This window comes from Gorilla gorilla, chromosome 7 (assembly GCF_029281585.2).
Source record: "Gorilla gorilla gorilla isolate KB3781 chromosome 7, NHGRI_mGorGor1-v2.1_pri, whole genome shotgun sequence".
In the NCBI taxonomy this organism is placed as follows: Eukaryota; Metazoa; Chordata; class Mammalia; order Primates; family Hominidae; genus Gorilla; species Gorilla gorilla.
This window is the reverse complement of record NC_073231.2, coordinates 39542992-39560914: the sequence shown is the minus strand read 5'-3', so window position 1 is coordinate 39560914 and position 17923 is coordinate 39542992. Positions and strand designations below refer to the sequence as shown.

At 39.9% G+C, this 17923-nt stretch overlaps 1 protein-coding gene and 1 long non-coding RNA gene across 4 annotated transcripts in view; one reads left to right on the top strand and one right to left on the bottom strand.

Annotated features, from left to right (window-relative positions):
• Positions 1-17923, bottom strand: part of ZNF704 (zinc finger protein 704) — a 249806-nt gene that overhangs the window by 165349 nt on the left and 66534 nt on the right. The gene's annotated exons all lie outside the window — the stretch shown is intronic.
• LOC129524311 (uncharacterized) lies at positions 234-17700 on the top strand. Its single transcript, XR_008668083.2, has 2 exons — positions 234-347; positions 16295-17700. It is a non-coding gene; the product is annotated as an uncharacterized lncRNA (long non-coding RNA).

Sequence of the window (17923 nt, the reverse complement as noted above, 5' to 3'; positions counted from 1 at the left end):
CTCTTGAGCACAGGAGTTTGAGGCTGCAGTAAGCTATGATGGAACCACTGTACTCCAGCCTGGGTGACAGAGTGAGACTCTGTCCTCTGAAAAACTAATACTAATAACAAAAAAACCCCTAAAAATAACACATGATTCAACTTCAACAATAAGCAATAAAATGAAGTAAGTACCTTCAAAGCTTCTGCCAGTATCTCAGGTTTATGCTTCCATTTCTGTTTGATGCAGATAAGATTATACTCAATGAAAGATGTCAAGAAGAAATAGTCAGAGAAAGGATATTTGTACGTTAAAATCCAATGACTTGTCCATGAACAGATATTTACAAGTATGCGTTTCAGAATCTGGTAAGAAAACAAAGGTAGGCAAGGTGGGAAAAGATTGGTGTGGAAGTGGGTGGCACTGGTTATCAATACCACAGCATTTCCAGTGTGCTGTGTCAGCTAGAAGCTGTTGTTCTCACTCTTCAATGTGCATCAGTATCCTCGGGGTTAGGGGTATTTTGAAAAAAACAAAGATGCTTGAGTCTTACCCAAGAGTTTAAGTTTCAACTGTGCAACGACTGGGCCCAGCTAAAATATTATTTTAAGAACACCTCAGGGGATTTTAATGTGCAGTTAGGGTTGCGACTCCGTGGCCTAGAGTTATAGTGGTTGGCCCTGAACTGGACCTTGGTTATGGGGAGGACATGGATCAGTGGAGAGAAGGAAGATGAGTGTTCAGGAACGGAAAATAGGAAAAGGATGAGTCAGGAATGCCTGAGGGCCAAGGACTGGTGATGAGTGCAGATGGTGTGTTAGAAAGGTACCGGAAATAAAAATCACCTATGTAAATACACACACACACATACATGAGGTGGGACCAGTTTACAGACTTTTTAAAAAACAATGACAGGAAATGGGAAACTATATGCAAGAAAGTGACCAGGTGACAATGATACTAGTGGGAGAAGGCCAGCACAGCAGGAACCCCAGGGAGGAGTGCAAGAGCGGGAGGTGGGAATAGGAAGACCAGCTGAAAGGTGGGTGGCAGAGGTCCCGGGGTGAGATGGTGACACACAGATTGAGTGGAGCCACACTGGGCAGAGTGGGCAATCTGGGGGTTAAGAAGTTCTGAGGGCATGAAGCTAAGATTATTGAAGGATGCTCTGGGACATCAATAAAAAATAAAAAGGGAGGAGGGGCAAAGTGAGAAGAGGAAATGTTGAAGGCACCACAGACAACTAAGAAAGAGTTTACTAAAAATTCAGGTGAGAGACCCTTATGAAAACGGTGGAAGAAAATGCACATTGCCAGGGCCATGTCTCATGGGGCAGGGAGGGTGAATGAAGGAAGAAAGTGCCCCCAGTATTTTAAAATGCAATATTAACTTGAGATGAGGGAGAGAGAAAAGGGAGCACTATAGCAAATCCTGCTGAATTGATGTGGAGCTGGTTCAGTAAATGCATGAAATCCTTACAGCTTATCAAGAGTAAAAAATGAGTGTTCTGACTAATATCTTCAGGTAAAATGGAATTAGGATGAGAATGTAGAGTGTAAAAGGATATTTTCCAGGCACAAGCCTACTTTCACTTTTTGGGCAGAAGAGGATAATCAACAAGAACCTCCTGCTCATACTCTGCACTTGTGAGAGAAGAATGCATGCAAAGGTGAGGTGGAGTGATAGTGTATCACTAGCCATCCCTGTCCCTGCAGATCCTTAGGAATCTGCCTAGAAAGGGGGAAGGAGATTCCCATCTCTAATCAAAGTAGGTGAAAAATACAGGGCCCAGAGTCACAAATTATCAGACGAGTGGGCAGTCCCGGGTGCAGGAAATGCTTAGAAGTTTGGTGGCTCACACAGGGGCATGTTTAGTGTGGAGATAACTGCTGAATCTCAGCCTGTGGGAACCACAGTCTTAATAGCAGACTCTGATTTGTTGGAGAACAAGACTCACTGAGCTCCTCTCTTCCAAAAGTGACTCCTACCTATACACAGCGAAACACTTCCTTACTCTGTGCAGGGAGAAGCAGCCAAGGCTTCTGCTGACAAGTCTCCACTCTGTCTACAGTTATCTGGGCTGGAAAAAAAAATGATGGCAGCACTTTCAGCAAGGGAGCAGGGAACAGCAAGGAGGGGAAGCACGCTTTCTGGGAGGAGGAAGGGGTAAGGAAGTGATGAGTTCAGCCAGGTACATTAAGTTGGAGATATTCTCAGGACATCCATGCAGAGAGGTTTGTAGGTGGCTGGAAGAATGGGTGTAAAGCCCAGGGAAAGATTAGGCTGGACTTGAATCTTGGGAATCAGCTCACAATGGGTGCCTGACTCTTGAGAGCAGGTGAGCTCAGTGTTGGCCCACAAACATTTGCTGAATGACTGGAGAAAGAAAAATAGAAGACCAAAGGCACAGCCCTGGGGGCACATCTGATGTGGAGGTAGGAAAGAAAAGTAAAGAATAGAGACAGAAAGGAAAAGGCAGTGGGTAGAAGTTCTGGAAGGCTCGGCACCATGAAAGCATGGGAAACAGATTCAAGGTGGTCCCATTTTCCCCTACTAGATTGAACAAGATTTTAAACAGAGAAAGAGAAAAACTGATTAGGCTCTCTGAGCTGGTGGGAGTGTAACTGCTGTTGGGAATGCAAATTTCAACAACTTCTGGCAAAAGACATTAGAACACCCAAAAAGTATGCAAACCCTTTAATTAGGAATATTTCTTCTCAGGTTTAACACTTGGAAATATGTAAGAATATACGCAAGGCTTGGCTACAGGATGGTTAATGTGGGGGCATACTCTAACACGACCCCCAAAGATCCCTGCTCCTGGTTTGCAGACCATGATATAATCCCTTCCCCTTGAGTGTGGGCTGGCCTAGTGACCTGCTTCTAGCAAAGGGAATGTAGCCAAGTTGATGGCATGGGATGTCATTTCTTTAATTAGGCTACAAAAGACTGTGACTCCTGTCGTGCTAGCAGATTCTCTCCCTAGCATTGTAAATACATGAGATCCTTTTAACACATCAGGAGTAAAGAAGGTTTCCTCTTGCTGGCTTTGCTGAAGCAAGCTGGTATATGGGGAGGCACACATGGCAAGGAACTGACAGCCACTTCCAGCTGACAGCCACCTAAGAACTGAGGACCTCAGTCCAACTACTCTTCCGGAAATGAATTCTGCAACAATCATATGTGCTCAGAAGTGGATTTATCCCTAGTTGAGCCTTCAGATAGCCCTGGCCAACACTTTAATTTCAGACTTGCAAGAGATCCTGAAGCGGAGGACCCAGCTAAGCCATGCCCAGATTCCTGACCCACAGAAACTGATGCATGTTGTTTCAATCCAATAGGTTTGGGAGTAATTTGTTCGCTACACAGCAATAGATAACTAATTCAGTTAACCACAGTGCTATTTGTAGCTATAAATACATAAAACAACCAAAATGTCTACTAGAATATTTGCTGACTAAAAATGGCACATATGTAGGGACAAGGGAGGAGCAATGGATTTGAGAGAAATTTGGAATTGAATAACCTAAGACATGGTGACTGATTTAAGGTGGGGTATAGGGGTGTGGATCAAAGATGATGTCCAGCTTCCTGTACTGAGCAATAAGGAGCAATTGACATGGGAACATGGGAGAAAAAGTGCGTGTGGAGAAGATGATACATGTTATCTGGAGAACACCAAGTACTGACGGGTCTGTAGGTTATCTAAGTGAAGATGTTTAGTATATGATGGGCTCAAGACTCAGATGGGAGAGATAAACCCCAAAAAAGTGGCACATACATATGCTATAATACAATTCATTCATTAAAATTATGCTCTAGATGTAGATATTCATGAAATACATTCATAATATATTTATTATATTAAAAAGTTCAAAACATCATGTACCATGTAAGCCCATTATTTAGAAAAGTAAGCTGTTTATGTAAAGCATAATATAAAGAAATGGGTAGAATAATATCAAAGTATTAACAGTAGTATCCATAAACCAAACGGCTGGTTTATGGATGCTTTCTATTTCCTTTCTTTATCTATATTTACAAATTATTTAAAATAATTGTATATTTCATTATAATAAAAACAATTAATTGCATAGGAAAAGAACAAAAAATCACCAATAATATTGAATGCTACAATAAATTAAGGAGGTTTCATTATTTTTATTGACCACTCTCTATGTACCACAATGAAAACTGAGAAGTTATTTTTTATTTGGCAAGAAGAAAGCAACTGCTTATCTAAGACAATGCAATGGCCACCTTCTCATTAGTGGAAGAGGTTAAATGATGTCTTCCTACTTGCTAAATGTATTGAATGGTATCCAATACAAACAGGGGGATGAAAGAATTTCAAATAACATGGCAAAGACATCATAAGAAGTGCTGCATATGAACAGGCATCATTGTACAGACATCTGAAATTTATACTTGTTATAAATAACAAGAAAATTGACATTAGTTGGACAAAATTAAGAGGTAACAAAGCTACAAAAAAAGAGAGAGCCTAGGCAATGAAACTATGAATAAACTAGATGTATATATAACCATAGAGGAAGAGAAATTTGTTATTTCAGGAAATCTTAATATTATTTTGGTGAATTTTGACTTTTTGCCTGACAGATATGTTTCTTAAGAAAACAAGTAACTTTGGGAGAGAAACTCGAGCTTCTTCAATTTTGTTGGCTTTATAGAGACACTCATATAGTAATCTTTCACAGTTTGATTTTAATATCAATGATGTAAAAAGAGCAATTATTAATAGCTCAGTTTGATCATCAAAGAAACTGCTGTTAATCTTGTAGCTCAACATTTCAAAAATCCTTCCAGGAAACAGCTCACATAAAAGACAACGACCCAATATAAAAATACTCTTCATTAGACAAATCAGCTCTTTTGGGCAGCAAGATATCACATTGAAAGAAACCAAAAAGTTATTTTAATTTTCCAATATGTCTAACTTATTCTCAGGAAAAAAGCTATGCAACATAACTAAAGCTTCTAGATGAAGGAGATCAAACAGTAAAACTGCCAAGGTCTTTGCAAACAAATGCAGTTAATTACAGATTTTGTTTCTGTTTGGACACACACAAAGCTGTGCCTGGGAACAAAACAACAAGTGGATGTGAAATTAGCCATTCTGAATAAGTGAACCATTGATGGTAAATGTGTAAAATGACAAAATTGCAACTAAACTTGAGGCTTAGGTTTGGAGAGAAACTCTAGGATTATTTTCCCTGTCTGGTTTCTATGATGCCGTGAGTAGAATTCTGAGGAACTTTTTCAGGTACATGTTTATGAAAACAAAAACAAATGGCCACAGTATAAATGTATGGTACATGAAGCATTGCACAGAGACAAAAGTGCATAGGATAAACCCTAAATTGAGCAAGTCTGTGTTCAAACCATGAGATGAGCGACAGATTTTATTTCCTGGATGCAGAATCCAGCTGTAGGGGAATCTCCCATCCCAATGCCCTCACACAAGCGCACACACAGAGCTTAGATGAATAACAACACAGAGACTCAGTGGGACAGACAAGAAGCACCAGCACCTAAAAATGAAGAGACAATGCAAATGAATGATCTTTGGGTTTCTGAATGGAACCTGCCTTTTTCTGTTTAAAAAATATTGTTCACCCTGTTTTAATGGCATGGAATAAAAATGGCACTGTAACTTGTAATTTTTGAGATATTAAATGTGAAACATAAAACAAGGGGTTATAAATCAGCTGGAGACTAATTAAGATACTTAGACTGTCATCCAAAAACATTCCACAGAATGTAATAAAATGAGTGGGTGGTTGGTTCTATTTTAATAACTGAACCCTGTAGAAAGATTTTATTTCTTTAAATTATCAGCCAAATATATCCAGGACTGACTGGAACATTGAAAATACGCTTTTACATTATGTTAAGTTAAAAAAAAAGAAATAAAATGCCTCAAAAGACTGCATCTGAACAGTGTTCTGATTCCCAGCTACTCGGGAGGCTGCGGCAGGAGAGTCACTTGAACCCAGGAGGCAGAGGCTGCAGTGAGCCGAGATCGCGCCATTGCACTCCAGCCTGGGCAACAAGAGGGAAACTCCATCTCAAAAAAAAAAAAAAGTATTTCTGTAGCTAATATAATAATGAAATTATGTTCAACTGTTATTCCACCATTTTATGATAAATATGAAATCAACGTTTCTCAATGAGGGTGCACTGGCATTTGTAGTAGGAAATTACACATTGTGCAGGACTACTTTGTGGAAGTAAAATTAGCCCTTAGACATTTCCAAATGCCTCTTGTGGGTAGAATGGGGCTTGGTGGTGCTGATGATACTAATCACTTATCGAAAACAACTGATTTTGACTGCTCCAAAATTTGTGCCCTTTAAATGGAGAAACATAGCTATTTGCTTCTTGGAAAAATTGACCTTTAGCTAGAAACCAAATGAAACCTGGTGTCTTAGTCCATATTCTGTTGCTTATAACAGAATACTTGAAACTGGGTAATTCATTTTTTCAAAAGGGGTTTATTTCTTACAGTTGTAGAGGCTGAGAAGTCTAAGGTTGAAGAGCCACATCTGGTGACAGCCTTATTGCTGGTGCGAACTGTCTGCAGAGTCGTAAGGCAGCACAGGGAATCACGTGTTGAGGGGCCTGAGTGTGTAAGCTCAGGTCTCTCTTCCTCACCGTATAAAGTCAGCAGTCTCACTCTTGTGATAACTCATTAACCCATTGATCCACTAATAGGTTAACCCATTCCTGAGGGCAGAGCCCTCATGACACTATCATCTCTTAAAGAGATCTCTATCATCTTCCCACCTCTCAATACGGCCACATTGGAAATTAAGCTTCAGCATGAGGGAACAAACATTCAAACCATAGAATTCTGCCCATGCCCTCCCCCCAGATAAACTCTTTTCTCACAAACAAATGTATTCATTCCCACCCCATAGCTCCAAAGTCTTCACTGGTTCCAGGATCAACTCAAAAGTCCAAAGTCTCATCTGTGAAATCAAAATAAGTTATCTACTTCCAAGATACAATGGCAGGACAGGCATAGAGTGGACATTCCCATTTGAAAAGGAAGAAGACTGGGTGTGGTGGCTCATGCTTGTAATCCCAGCACACTGGAAGGCCAAGGCAAAAGGATAGCCTGAGCCCAGGAGTTTGAGATCAGCCTGGATGAACACTGTGAAAGAAAAGAAAGAAAAGAAAAGAAAAAAGAAAGAAAAGAAAAGAGAAAAGAAAGAGAGAGAGAAAGAAAAAAAGAAAAGAGAGAAAGAGAGAGGGAAATGGAAAGGGAAAGGGAAAGAGAAAGGGAAAGGGAAAGAGAAAGGGAAGGGAAGGGAAAGGAAAAGAAGGGAGGGAGGGAGAGAGGGAAAGGGAGGGAGGGAGGAAGGGAGGGAGAGAGGGAGGGAGGAAGGAAGGAAGGAAGGAAGGAAGGAAGGAAGGAAGGAAGGAAGGAAGGAAGGAAGCAAGCAAGCAAGCTAGCAAAGGAGGGAATAGCCCAGAAGATAGTGGTAACAGGCCCCAAGCTAGTCTGAAGCCCAAGAGGGTAAACATTAAATCATAAAGCTGGAGAATAATCTCCCTTGACTCCAAGTCCAGTGTCCTGTGTATACTGGTATGAGGGTTGGGGCTCTAAGGCCTTGGGCAGCTCTGCCCCCATGGCATTCCTGGATTCAGCCCATGCTTCAGCTTTCCCATGCTGGCACTGCACACAGGTAGCTTTATAGTTCTGGGGTCTTGGTGTTGGCCCTGCTCTCACAGCTCCACTAGGCAATGCCCTGGTAGGAACTCTATGGCAAGTTGGAGCCCATATTTCTGCTTGGCATTGCCCTAGTAGGGGCTCTCTGCAGTGTCTCCGCCCCTGCAAAAAGTCTTCTGCCTGAGTCCACAAGCTGCTTGACACATTCTTTGAAATCTAGGTGAAAGCTGCCGTGCCTCCATATCTCTTGCATTCTGTGGGCCTGCACAATTAACATCATATGTATGCCTCCAAGGTTGTTACAGCTTGCACCTTTCAGAGTGGCAGGTTGAGCCATACCTGGTGCCACTTGAATCACAGCTGGGGTGGTCAAGGAGTGATGAGGCTAGAATGCAGGGAGCAGAGACCTGCAGGGACCCTGGGCAGGAAGCCCACGGAGGGTTTCCTGGATTTGTCTGGCAAAACTATTTTGCCCTCCTAGGCCTCTGGGGCCCATGATGGGAGAGGTAGCTTCAAAGATGTCTAAAATGTCTTCAGGGTCTTTCTTCTAGTCTCTTAATCATCCCTTCTCTCTGTACTGATCTCCTCAGTAAAGGTCACTGAAAAAAAAAGCATGTTCTCCTGAACATGTTTTTTCACTCTTTACATGGCCAGGCTAAGAGTGTTCCAAATCCTTCTGCTTTGCTTCTTTCTTGATTATAAATTCCATTTTAAGTCATTTTTTCCCTCTCACAGCTTAATGTAAGTGGTTAAAGGTAGCCATGCAGCAGCCTGAATGTTTTACTGCTTCAACATTTCTTCTGCCAGATATCCTAACTCATGGTTCTTTTTTTGCTCTTTATTTTTTCATTTTAATTTTTAAAATTTTTAATTTTTGTGGATATACAGTAGGTGTATTAAGTTCTACATTCCATAATATCCTTAGACATGGACACAATGCAGCCAAGTTGTCAGTTTATAACAAGAAGGGCCTTTACACATGTTTCCAATACCTTGTTTCTCAGTTCCATCTGAAACCTCATTGTAATGGCCTTTAGTGTCCATATTTTTTTTTTTTTTGAGATGGAGTTCTGCTCTTGTTGCCCAGGCTGGAGTACAATGGCACGATCTTAGCTCACCGCAACCTCCGCCTCCCAGGTTCAAGTGATTCTTATGCCTCAGCCTCCCAAGTAGCTAGGATTACAGGCACTAGCCACCACGCCCAGCTAATTTTGTATTTTTAGTAGAGACAGGGTTTCTCCATGTTGGTCAGGCTGGTCTCGAACTCTCGACCTCAGGTGATCTCCTCAGTGCTGCCCATCTCGGCCTCCCAAAGTGCTGGGATTATAGGCGTGAGCCACCACGCCCGGCCCTGGTGTCCATATTTCTATCAGAATTCTGGTCATGATCACTTACCCAATCTCTAAGAAGATCCAAACTTACCCTAGTCTTCTTGTCTTCTAAGCCTTCACCAGAATCTAGGCTTTGTCTAGCCTGCTCCTTGAAATTCTTCCAAGCCTCTGCTCATTACTCAGTTCCAAAGCTGCTTCCATATTTTCAGGAATTTGATATCAGCAACACCCCTCTCTCAGTACCTTTTTCTGTCTTAGACCATTTTCTGTTGCTTATAACAGAATACCTGAAACTGAATAATTTATAAAGAAAAGGAATTTATTTCTTACAGTTATGGAGGCTGAGAAGTCCAAGGTTTAGGGGCTGTATCTGGTGAGGGCTTTCTTGCTGGTGGGAACTCTTTACAGAGTCCCAAAGCAGCTCATGGCATGACATGGCAAAAGAGTCTGAGTGTGCTAGATCAGGTCTGTCTTCCTCTCCTTATAAAGCCATCAGTCCCACTCCTGTGATAAACTGTTAATTCATTAACCCATTAATCCATTGATCCATAAATAGAATTAACCATTCACCTCTTAAAGGCCTCACTTCTCAAAACTGCCACCTTGGAGATTAAGTTTCAACATGAATTTTGAAATGAACAAACATTCAAACCACGGGAACTGGAAATTACTGTTAATATTTCAAATTGTAGGATGCTAGACAATAATACATATAAAAAGTTACAAGGAATAATTATGCAATATTTATTTTGCAATATGCTGAAGTATTAAGTCATAAATTGTTTTATAATTGAATTGAATTTCTCTTTTAATTTTTAGACCTGAACTCTGAAGTAAAGGCTTATTTCCCTTGAGTCTAGCCAATACTTAATGATGCATCCTGATGTTTCTTGATTGTCCAGGTAGAAGGGATTTTAAGAGTTTGACTGATACAAGTGCCCAAAATAGCCACTGGTGGTACCTCCAGGTACAGGAAAAACTGAGGCAGCTAGGGTTTGGAGCAGACCCCCAGCAAACCACAGTAATCCTACAGGACAGTGGCTTGACTGTTAAAAGAAAAACAAACAGAAAACAACAATGACAATGACATCAACAAAAAAGACCCCACAAAAACCCCATTCTAAGGTCAGCAACCTCAAAGATCAAAGGTAGAGAAGCCCACAATGATGACAAAGAATCAATGCAAAAACGCTGAAAACTCAAAAAGCCAGACTGCCTTTTCTCCTCCAAATGACTGCAACACCTCTCCAGCAAAGGCAAAGAACTGGGCTGAGCTGAGATGGCTGAATTGACAGAAGTAGGCTTCAGAAAGTAGGTAATAGCAACAAACTTCACCGAGCTAAAGGAGCATGTTTAACCCAATGCAAAGAAGCTAAGAGTCATAAAAAAACAATACAGGAGCTGATAGCCAGAATAGCTAGTTTAGAGAGGAACATAACCAGTCTGATGGAGCTGAAAAAAACAACATGAGAACTTCACAATGCAATCGTAAGTATCAAGAGCAGAATAGACCAAGCAGAGGAAAGAATATCAGAGCTTGAAGATGATCTTTCTGAAATAAGACAGGCAGACAAGAATAGAGAAAAAAGAATGAAAAAGAATAAACAAACCCTCTGAGAAATATGGGATTATGTAAGGAGACTGAACCTCTATGACTGATTCAGGTATCTGAAAGAGATGGGGAGAATGGAACTAAGTTGGAAAACATACTTCAGGATATCATCCAGGAGAACTTGCCCAACTTAGAAAGACAGGCCAACATTCAAATTCAGGAAATGCAGAGAACCCCAGTAAGATAATCCATGAGAAGATTAACCCCAAGACACAATATCATCAGATTTTCAAAGGTCGAAATGAAAGAAAAAATGTTAAGGACAGTCAGGCCAGGTCACCTACAAAGGGAAGCCCATCAGACTAACAGTGGACCTCTCAGCGGAAACCCTACAAGCCAGAAGAACTTGAGGGCCAATACCCAAAATTCTTAAAGGAAAAATTTCCAACCCAGAATGTCATATCCGGCCAAATTAAACTTCATAAGCAAAGGAGAAATAAGATCCTTTACAGACAAGCAAATGTTGAGGGAATTCATCACCACCAGGCCTGCCTTGCAAGAGCTTCTGAGGGAAGCACTAAATATGAAGAGGAAAAACTGTTACCAGCCACTACAAAAACACACTGAAGTAAACAGATCAGTGGCACTATGAAGCAACCACATAAACAGGTCTGCAAAACAACCAGCTAGCATCATGATGATAGGATCAAATTAATACATAACAATACTAACCTTAAACTTAAATGGGGTAAATACCCCAATTAAAAGACACAGAATGGCAAGCTAGATAAGGAGCCAAGACCCATCAGTATGCTGTATTCAAGAGACCCATCTCAAGGCCAAAGACACACAAAGGCTCAAAATAAAGGGATGGAGGAAAATATACCAAGCAAATGGAACACAGAAAAAAGCAGGTGTTGCAATCCTAGTTCCTGACAAAACAGACTTTAAACCAACAAAGCTCAAAAAAGACAAAGAAGGGCATTCTATGATGGTAATGGTAAAGCATTCGGATTCAACATGAAGAGATAACTATCCTAAATATATATGCACCCAATACAGGAGAACCCAGATTCATAAGGCAAGTTCTTAGAGACCTACAAAGAGACTTAGACTCCCACAAAATAATAGTGAGAGACTTTAACACCCCACTGACAATATTAGACAGATCATCAAGACAGAAATTAACAAAGATATTCAGGACTTGAACTCAGCTCTGGATCAAGTGTTCCTGATAGATATATACAAAACTCTCCACTACAAAACAACAAAATATACATTCTTCTCATGACCACATGGCACTTACTCTAAAACTGATCACATAATCAGAAGTAAAAACACTCTACAGCAAATGGAAAAGAAATGATATCATACCAGTCTCTCAGACCACAGCACAATCAAATTAGAACTCAAGATTAAGAAACTCACTCAAAATCACACAACTAACGTGGAAATTGAACAACCTGCTCATGAATAACTGTTAGTTAAATAATGAAATTAAGGCAGAAATCAAGAAGTTCTTTGAAACTAATGAGAACAAAGAGACAAAACATCAGAATCTCTGGGACGTAGCTAAAACAGTGTTAAGGGGGAAATTTATAGCACTAAATGCCCACATCAAAAGGCTAGAAAGGTCTCAAATTAATAACCTGAAAGAACTAAGTCGCAACTAAAAGAACTAGAGAACCAAGAGCAAACAAACCCCAACGCTAGCAGAAGACCAGAAATAACCAAGATCAGAGCTGAACTGAAGGAGATAGAGACATTAAAAACTCTTCAAAAAATTAATGAATCCAGGAGCTGGTTTTTTGAAAAAATTAATAAAATGGATATATGGCCAGGCCAGACTAATAAAGAAGAAAAGAGAGACAAATCAAATAAACACAATCAGAAATGATAACAGGGATATCAACACTGACCCCACAGAAACATAAACAACCATCAGAGAAGACCATAAACACCTCTATGCACGTAAACTAGAAAATCTAAAAGAAATGGATAAATTCCTGGACATATACACCCTCCCAAGATGGAACCAGGAAGAAACAGAATCCCTGAATAGACCAATAACAATTCTGAAATTGAGGCAGTAATAAACGCCTACCAACCAAAAAAAAAAAAGCCCAGGACCAGACGGTTTCACAGATGAATTCTACCAGAGGTACAAAGAAGAGCTGGTACTATTTCTACTGAAACTATTCCAAAAAACTGAAAAGGAGGGACTCCTCCCTAACTCATTCTATGAGGCCAGCATCATCCTGATATCAAAACCTGGCAGAGATACAACAAAAACAAAACTTCAAGCCAATATTCTTGATGAACATCAATGCAAAGATCCTCAATAAAATACTGGCAAACGGAATCCAGCAGCACAACAGAAAGCTTATCCACCACAATCAAGTTGGCTTCATCTTCAGGATGCAAGGTCGGTTCGACATACACAAACCAATAAATGTGATTCATCACATAAACAAAACTAAAGACAAAAGCCACAAAATTATCTCAATAGATGCAGAAAAGGCCTTTGATAAAATTCAAGATCACTTCATGTTAAAAACTCTCAATAAAGTACATACTGAAGGAACATATCTCAAAATAATATGAGCCATATATGACAAACCCACAGCCAATATCATACTGAATGGGCAAAAGCTGGAAGCATCCCCTTGAAAACCAACACAAGACAAGTATGCCCCCTCTCATTACTCCTGTTCAACACGGTACTGGAAGTTATGACCAGGGCAATCAGGCAAAAGAATGAAATAAAGGTATTCAAATAGGAAGAGAGGAAGTCAAATTATCTTTGTTTACAGATGACAAGATCCTATATCTAGAAAATCCCATCGTCTCAGCCCAAAAGCTTCTCAAGCCAATAAGCAACTTCAGCGAAGTCTCAAGATAAAAAAAAAATCAACGTGCACAAATCATTAGCATTCCTATATAGTAACAACAGGTAAGCAGAGAGCCAAATCATGAATGAACTCTCATTCACAATTGCTACAAAAAAATAAAATACCTAGGAATACAGCTAACAAGGGAAGTGAGAACTCTTCAAGGGGAAATACAAACTACTGCTCAAAGAAATCAGAGGACACTAAACAAATGGAAAAACATTCCATGCTCATGGATAGGAAGAATCCATATCATTAAAATGGTCATACTGCCCAGAGTAACTTCTAGATTCAATCCTGTTCCCTTTAAACTACCATTGACATTCTTCACAGAATTAGAAAAAGCTATTTTAAATTTCATATGGATTGAAAAAAGCCCAAATAGCCAAGACAGTCCTAAGTAAAATGAACAAAGTTGGAGGCATTACACTACCCATCTTCAAACTATACCTCAAGGCTACAGTAACCAAAACAGCATGGTACTGGTACAAGAACAGATACATAGACCAGTGGAACAGAATAGAGAACTCAGAAATAAGACTGCACACCTACAACCATCCGATCTTTGACATACTTGACAAAAACAAGCAATGGGGAAATAATTTCCTATTTAATAAATGGTGCTGGGAGAACCGGCTAGCCATATGCAGAATATTAAAACTGGACCCCTTCCTTACACCATATACAAAAATTAACTCAAGATGGATTAAAGACTTAAATGTAAAGCCAAAATTACAAAATCACTAGAAGAAAATCTAGGCAATAACATTCAGGACATAGGCACAGGCAAAGACTTCATGGTGAAAACACCAAAAGCAATCAGAACACAAGCAAAAATTGACAAATGGGATCTAATTAAACTAAAGAGCTTCTGTACAGCAAAAGAACCTATCATCAGAGTGAACACACAACCTACAGAATAGGAGAAAATTTTTTGCCATCTATCCATCTGACAAAGGTCTAATATCCAGTTTACAAGGAGCTCAAGTAAATTTAGAAGAAACAAAAAAATCCATTAAAAAGTGGGGAAAGAACATGAAAAGACACCTCTCAAAAGAAGACATCCATGTGGCCAAGAAACATATGAAAAAAAACCTCAACATCACTGATCATTAGAGAAATGCAAATCAAATCCATAATGAGATACCATCTTACACCATTCAGAATGGCTATTAAAAAGTTAAAGAACAACAGATGCTGGTGAGGTTGCAGAGAAAAAGGAATGCTTTTACACTGTTGCGAGTGTAAATTAGTTAAACCATGGTGGAAGACAGTATGGCAATTCCTCACAGACCTAGAAGCAGACATACCATTTAACCCAGCAATCCCATTACTGGGTATATACTCAAGGGAATATAAGTTATTCTATTATAAAGACACATGCATGCATATGTTCACTGCATCACTATTCACAATAGCAAAGACGTGAAATCAACCTAAATGCCCATCAATTATAGACTGAATAAAGAAAATGTGATTCATATACACCATGCAATACTATGCAGCCATGAAAATGAATGAGATTATGTCCTTTGCAGGGACATGGATGGAGGTGGAAGCCATTATCCTCAGCAAACTAATGCGGGAACAGAAAACCAAACACCACATCATGTTCTCACTTATAAGTGGGAGCTGAAGGATGAGAACACATGGACACATGGTGGGGAAAAACACACATTGGGGCCTGTTGGAGTGGGAGGTGGGAGGAGGAAGAGCATCAGGAAGAATAGTTAATGGATACTGGGCTTAATATCTAGGTGATGGTATGATCTGTGCAGCAAACCACCATGGCACATGTTTACCTCTGTAACATACTTGTACATCCTGCACATGTACCCCTGAACTTAAAATAGAAGTTGAAGAAAAAAAAAGCCATTTTAACACCAAAAATGCAAAGCTGTTCATCTGGCTGAAAATTTCATCATAGATTGGCGGGGTGAGGGACCTGTGGTATACTACTTGATTTTTCTATTAATTCCTTATTTCTAATCATCATTGCAGACAAATGGTAGTGACTACTAGGGTTTATTACTCTTCCTTTTAGAATGCTACTCAAATGTAACTATAAATGTCATTATCGAACGGTAAAAATTAAATATCTTACCCCTGAGGTAGGCAAGGATGAGGTACATAAAACCTTACCTTTCATCAACAGGCCAATTAGTTGACTGCTGTGCAAGTTTCAAGCTTGGGGACCCATCTCGTCACTTAATAGAATTATTATTGCCTTTTAAGTAGTCATCCCCTGCTTTTCCCTAGCACTTCTAGCTTGTGATGCTGTAGCTCTGGGGAACATGGAGAACAAACTGGAGCAAGAAAATTCCTGTTTTTTGGTAAGATACTGCATCATATTCCCAAGCACACAACCTGGAATCCATACCTACTCAATTCCAGGGTCTTTGGTGACAAGTCACTATAGCCATCAACTACCTTATCAATTCTGGAATTATGGGGGACCCAGCCTTGCGCTAACATCTTTTCTTAGATAACAGGAAACATTACTTGGGAGTAATTTCACTTACCTAAGAGAAATATAGAAAGTCCCTGAAAGTCAAGGAATGAACATACAAAACTAGATACCTTTTTTTCACTGTAGGATTTTTACTTTTTTTCTTTCTCATGAATTTTAACAAAATTTGTTCATTTGCTTTTAGTGTCCAAAAGGCACAGGAATAAGAAACAAAGATAAATGGTTTGGTGTTCAACCTATCAAATTAAGCATCACATTTTCCAAGATTAATCATAATTCTGATTATGGCAAAAGTGCCTTGTTATTTCCTAGCATGGTCAGATTTACATGAAAATACGCCTGACTTTGATTTTTAATTGTCCTCCCTCACCCTAGGATTCTCACTTGGCTCCTGTACGTCTGCAGACAGCAATGCACCACATTGGTTGCATTGATCTCTCCCTAAGCTGCCACCTGCCATCGCCTCCCACCTTTGATCCTTTGCCATCATTAGTGTCTTCAAACAGCACTGCTGTGTTCTGCCTGCAAAAACAAGCGTACTCCTCAGTGGAAAAATACCACATTCCAGCTTGGTGAAGCAGGTGGTGTGTTTCATAGGATGGAGCAGAAAGTAGCATCTCTTCTTCTCAAACAAGAAGGAAGACTATTAGCACATCAGCACAGAAAGTCGTGCATGATGAATTTTAAGTGCTGCCTCACAAATGAAAATGTGGTAAAGTTTGAAAAATCAGCTTTGAAAATGTATTAAGTCCATTATTCAAACCCAAAGTCTTAACTTTTTTAAAAAACCAATTTTCCCATCTTTCAAATAAGGGGGATGGAGCAGATGATGTTCAAGATGCTCAAAATTCTTTTTGCTCCGTGAGATCTAAAACCTGACCTTGGCATCACGTAATGACCATCACAGTCAACACTGCTCACAACATACACAATGGGATGCCTGGTATGTTTTACAGCTATTATCTGGACTAAATATCCCATTTCATTTCTAGCCTAGGTAGACAGAAGATGAAAAGGTTTGTGTTTTTTTCTTTATGTGGACAATCCAAGTTAATGTAATTATGTTACTCAGAGTCTGGGAAATGAAGAAGCAACAAACATATTTGAACATCAGAGTTTCTGCTGCAGGCTCAGAATAACTCAGTTTTTAATTTCTCTTCTTGGAAGAAGGTTCCTTTTTTCTATGAAGGCTCACTCTTCTGAATAGGACCAAATGGAGCTTCAACAACATGGATACAAAATACCACAACCAAGAGTGGGAGCTGTGCCATGCCACAGACACAGCCTTGCAAATGCAGGGAATTCTGCCTGATTCTGACTAGAACTGGTTAAGGAAAAGGCTGACACCAAACAGAGCAGCATCCTTCATGGCAAAGGCCTCAGCCACTGGGTCACTTCTAACTGTGACAACTGCAATATAGGGCCATACTGTCCTCCAGCTGATACCATATATACACAAAGAAATGACTTTTCATTTTTGCATGGTTTTCCCACACACTGCTGGAATGACCAAAGCAGAAAGTCTACGGTTTTGCTACATATGCTACATATGCAGAAGCAACCTTGCATACTAGTGTGGTTTCATTTTTGAGATCAAAGAAAGCCAACATTAGACTCACTCAGCTCAGCTGGGTATGATTCCATAGGGAATACAGCACCACAATTCCATTGTAATAATGTCTTCCTTTATTTACAAGGATGGCAAGAGAAGGAGTGACTCAATATAGCCAATTCTGAACCCTGAAACATCATGCACACCAATAACAAGCTATGGAAGCCTGTTCCTTACTGGTCTCTTGCTTGCCCAGAGGGTAGGAGATAAACCTGCCTCTGGGTGCCACATGCAGGCGGGTTCAGGGGCTGCTGCTTGTCACTGCTGAGTAGAGTCTGCCATTGTGTGAGGCAGGAAGCCCCCAGCCAATGCTAATGGCTAATAAAAGTATTAACAATTTAATAAGTAATATCACAAATGAACACTTGCTAAACATACGTTAAATATTTTTA